Source organism: Ailuropoda melanoleuca, unplaced genomic scaffold, assembly GCF_002007445.2.
Source record: "Ailuropoda melanoleuca isolate Jingjing unplaced genomic scaffold, ASM200744v2 unplaced-scaffold2286, whole genome shotgun sequence".
Lineage (NCBI taxonomy): Eukaryota > Metazoa > Chordata > Mammalia > Carnivora > Ursidae > Ailuropoda > Ailuropoda melanoleuca.
In genome coordinates, this window is record NW_023192570.1 from 1 (window position 1) to 5,428 (window position 5,428).

The 5,428-nt window shown below is 37.1% G+C and overlaps 1 long non-coding RNA gene across 1 annotated transcript; it reads left to right on the forward strand.

Moving 5' to 3' along the window:
* Positions 1-756: 756 nt before the first annotated feature.
* LOC117798041 lies at positions 757-5,421 on the forward strand. Its single transcript, XR_004622793.1, has 3 exons — positions 757-1,245; positions 4,306-4,372; positions 5,215-5,421. It is a non-coding gene; the product is annotated as an uncharacterized LOC117798041 (long non-coding RNA).
* Positions 5,422-5,428: the final 7 nt, after the last annotated feature.

Sequence of the window (5,428 nt, forward strand, 5' to 3'; positions counted from 1 at the left end):
CCATAACATCAGGATCACGCCCTGAGCCGAAGGCAGACGCTTAACCGCTGTGCCACCCAGGCGCCCCAATACAAGTATTTTTAAAGCAGTGAAGTTCATAATTTAAAAGTGATTGTTACTTCCCTAATTTAAAGATTTGTTCTTTAGTATCATGGTAAACCCAGTGTTTTTGCAGAGGTCATGTAATTCTTTTATAAGTAATTGCTAGATGTGAAAATTCTGATTTTGGAATGTTTGGAATTTTTTAACAGTTGATAAGCCAGTACATGATTCACATTTTCCTGGAGAGGTGTAATGGGTAAATTAAATCCAGGTTCCCCTCACTATCCAAAAGTAGAGCGTTCTAAGGAAAACCTTTTGTAAGCCAAAAGGCATAAAGTGAAGAAGCAATTACCAGGAATTTATATGGAAAATTGTTTTAGTGTTCCCAGACTCAAAAAATAACTTTTCTCAGGCTTTTCTGATACCTTAGTACAGATGTTGCTAAAGAATGCACAAAGTAAATCAGGATAAAGCACAGATGCTCACAGACACAGTTCAAAGCTCTGGCAGCTTAATGCTAAGATGCTGGAGTATCATTCCCACAGAAAGGAGCGTGGTGATGCTGCTCTCCCTGCCTGGGTGCACTCTGCCCCTATAACAGTTCTCTGCAAAACAAATGCTGAATACTATATTTGCTTTTCACTTTTTTTTTTGTAAAAGTGAAAGTTCTCTTTGGATTTTTTTTTTTGGTTAGCAAAAGCAGGTACATATAGGTCTTTCATAAAAGTGAAGTGGCATAACGGGAATTTTTGAAAAGTAGGGGATACCTGTACCCTGTAAACTGGTGCTGTCTGATAGGACTTTCTGGGAAGATGAAAATGCTCAGTCTAATACAGCAGTTGCATGGCTGTTGAGCTCTTGAGAAATGGTTACTGCTACTGAGGAACTGAATGTCCAATTTTAATTTAATTTTTAAAAGCTGTGTATGTGCCTAATGGCTGCAGAATTGGATGGCGCACCTCTAACCAAAAAGTTATAGTATAAATATCCCAGTTGTTAGAGCTTAAACACTTGGTAGTCTGTAAAGGGTATTATTCTGCGTGTTGGGGATGCCAGTTAGTCATATATTTCAGTTAATTACCAATTTAAGTTCCTGCTTAGTTTTTTTCTAAGATGCCTGATGTGAGGTAATACATGGGGAAGCCGCTGTGGCACTCAAGGGAAGATCAAATGATCAGCCTTGCAAATAGCCACAGATTAGCTGTAAATATTATTAGCAGAGAATTTTATAATAAAGTCAAGCTTGTATAAAATATCAATGTCTAGAAATAGCTACATAGAATTTAACTAGAAGAAAGTCAAGTCACCCAGTTTGTGCCTAATTTCTCCTTTGTAGACAAACAAAAATTTTAGGGTGTTATCAGTGCAGTGGGAATAGCCAAACATCCTTTTCTTTCTCAGTTTTCTTATGGAACCGATACCTTTTTCAGAGTAGGTACCTTTTCTCATTGCTTTTTATAGAAATTCATTATCATTGTCAGCTTGCAATAGTATCTGTCATATTTCTGGAGGGAAGATCTGTATTGGAAGAATATTTAAAATTACTCTTACTGGAGAATTTGGGGCTGGGAGGTGCCAGATTATCTTATACTGTATTCAGTCAGCCTTAAACACTCTTTTTCTCTACTTTAAAATTACTGTCCTTCATTTTGAGGCAAGGGAAACAAAAACAAAAATAAATTATTGGAGCTACATCAAAATAAAAAGCTTCTGCATAGCAAAGGAAACAATCAACAAAACTAAAAGGCAACTTACTGAATGGGAAAAGATACTTGTAAATGATATATCCAGTAAGGGGTTAGTATCCAAAATATGTAAAGAATTTATACAACTCAGTGCTTATAGGGCAGAATAAATGTCTTTTGGCTTTAGGGCAGTGTAAAAAAATTTATACGATTCAATACCCAAAAAAACAAATAATCCAATTAAAAAACAGGCAGAAGACATGAACATGCATTTCTCCAAAGAAGATGTACAAATGGCCAACAGACACATGAAAAGATGCTCAACATCACTCATCATCAGGGAAATCTGAATCAAAACCACAATGAGATACCACCTCATACTGTCAGAATGGGTAAAATAAAAAACACAAGAAACAGCCAAGTGCTAGCAAAGATGTGGGGAAAAAGGAAACTTGTGCACTGTTGGTGGGCATGCAGACTGTTGTGGTCACTGTGGAAAACAGTATGGAGGTTCCTCAAAAAACTAAAAATAGAATTAACCTATGATCCAGTAATGCACTACTGGATATTTACCCAAAGAATAAGAAAACACTAATTCAAAAGGATATGTGCACCCCCATGTTTGTAGCAGTGTTATTTATAATAGCCAAGATATGGAAGCAGCGCAAGTGTCCATTGACAGATGAATGGATAAAGAAGATGTGTGTATATGTGTGTGTGTGTGTGTGTGTGTGTATCCAGACTTTTTTTTTTTTTTTAAAGATTTTATTTATTTATTTGACAGAGATAGAGACAGCCAGCGAGAGAGGAAACACAAGCAGGGGGAGTGGGAGAGGAAGAAGCAGGCTCATAGCGAAGAGCCTGATGTGGGGCTCGATCCCATAACGCCGGGATCACGCCCTGAGCCGAAAGCAGACGCTTAACCGCTGTGCCACCCAGGCGCCCCTCAGACTCTTAACTATAGAAAACAAACAGATGGTTGCCAGAGGGGAGGTGGGTGGGGGAATGGGTGAAACAGGCAAAAGGGAATTAAGAGTACATTTGTCTTGGGGCACTTGGGTGGCTCAGTCGGTTAAGCATCCTACTCTTGGTTTAAGCTCAGGTCATGGTCTCAGGGTCCTGGGATTGAGCCCCATGTTAGGTTCCGCACTCAGCAGGGAGTCTGCTCAAGGATTCTCTCCCTCTCCTTCTGCCCTTCTTCTTCCTCACATTCTCTCTCTCTAAAATAAAAAAATCTTAAATAAAGAGTACACTTAATGAGCACTGAGTAATGTATAGAATTGTTGAATCACTATATTGTACACCTGAACGTAATATAACACTATGTTAACTAAACTGGAATTAAAATTAAAAAATAACAAAAAAATTGCTGTCTTTCAAAACATGGAATGTTTTCTATAGGTCACTATTTAATCCAAAAAAATTAGTACTTTAGCCTTGAGGGCCAACTTTGAGTAAAGCAACACCTATATCTATTATCAGACTAGTATAGTTATAATTTGGGGTCATTTGACCTGATTACGAGGTTTTATTTTTTACCACTTCTCTTTATTTTGTTTATGATTTTAAGTCTTTCCTCATAATTTTTGCCTCAGTTTCTTCTTTTTCCTATAAGACCAGAAATGGTAATAGTGTATTTTTCTCTTTCCTAAAAATGCAAACAGTGAGTTATTTATTAAATATCTCACACTTAAGGCACCTGTGTGGCTCAGTCGTTGGGCATCTGCCTTCAGCTCGGGTCATGGTCCCAGGGTATCTCACACTCTTTTGATTAAATATATTCTAGAGAGGCAACAGTGGTAGAAAAAACAAAAACACCAGACTCAATCTTTCTAAGCTGATTTTTCATGTGTTAAACTGGAATAATAATATCAAAAAATATTAATAATAATACCCCATTCATGGAGTTGTGAAGGCTAGATAAGATAATGAAGGTAAAGCACTTAGCATAGTTTCTGGCATGTATTAAGTACTCAATAAATGTTTATCAACACTGCTGATACTGCTGCTGTTGGTCTGGTGGTTTTTTGTTTTTAAGATTTTATTTATTTATTTGACAGAGAAAGAGAGAGCACAAGCCGGGAGAGCAGCAGGTAGAGAGAGAGGGAGAAGCAGACTCCCTGCTGAGCAGGGAGCCTGCCTCAGGGCTCCATCCCAGGACCCTGGGATCATGACCTGAGCTGAAGGCTGACGCTTAACTGACTGAGCCACCCACGTGCCCCTGGTCTGGTGGTTTCTACTGGCTTATCCAAAACGTAAATTTTAAAAGTGAGGTTTTTCCAATGCTCGCAGTGATGAAGTTTTAATACATGATCTCTTTACACCTTTATGTATTTGTTATCTGTTATATTTTTATTCTTCCATTTTCACAATTGTTCTTAATTTGTTAAAAATGCTTATGTTCAATAGAATCATGTTTTCAGATAATTTTATGGGCAAATTAAAAAAAATTTATCAGGATAGTTTTCATTACCTAAATATATTTTTCTTTAAATTGTATTCAGAATACTAAAATCACAGAACTATTTCCTTGATAATTTGGGGGAGAGATTCACCTAATTTTCTCACTTTTTTTAAGGTCCTTTTAACTAATCAGATGACAACAAAAATTGATGGAAATCAGGCCTTGCTGGTTCCTGCGTTGGGTGGGTAATTAATCAGATAAGCATTTTTAAAAGTTTTTTATTTATTTAAGTAATCTCTACAGGCAACATGGGACTTGAACTCATGACCCCAAGATTAAGAATCACATGCTCTTCTGACCTAGCCAGCCAGGCACCCCCAGATAAGCATTTTTAACTTAACACATTTTTTTCTACCTCTTTCATGTGATGCTTGTTGAGAACTGTAAGCTCCATGAAAGCAGAGATTGTATCTGATCATTCACTGATAAGTCTTGGCATGGAGCACAGTACCCTCAGATACCCACTCATCCTTTCAGTTACTTAACAAATATTTATTGAGCATCTACTATTTGTTAAGTATTGTTAGGTACCGAGCATATAAATATTCATTAGATGACTCTTGCCCTCAGAAAGTCTTAGGCAGGAAGGGTGAATCCATTTAAATAGAGATCACACTACAGCGAATAGACTTATGACTCCTTCTAACCTCAGTCATGGTTTTGTTAGGACACAGTGCTTCGAGATTTTTCTTTAGAATTTTTGCTTTTCTTGTAGCCAGAAATATGTTAGTAGGTCTGATGATATGGAAGATTGACAAAATGTTGACTCAAATTATAAAGTTTTCTGAAAGCAAATAAAGGATAATGATCTTCAGTATTTCCACAGATAGGTAAACATTTCAGGATGTTACTCATGTGTACAAGGGTTTTGAAAGTATAAGTACATTCTCGTGTTAAATTAGGTAAAGTAAAACTGTTTTGGTCAGGGGCATTCTGAGAGACTTCTAACCTTGTCAGTAAGGCAGTATACAGTTGTTCTGTTCTTAAGGCAGTATACAGTTGTTCTGTTCTTGTTCCCACCAGGGGAAAGTTGGGGACATGCTGCTACAATACGACTAATCTTTCACTGGGACCAAAAGCAAACGTCAGTATAGAAACAAGTTAATAATTCTGAATATTGGGTTAATTACACTGAACGGTTATATTTTCTTAGATCTACTCCAGTGGATAAAATCTACAGTGACTCAAAAGCCGAAAGCTTTTGTTGCCTTGTCCTCCATCACCTAGAGAAAACATA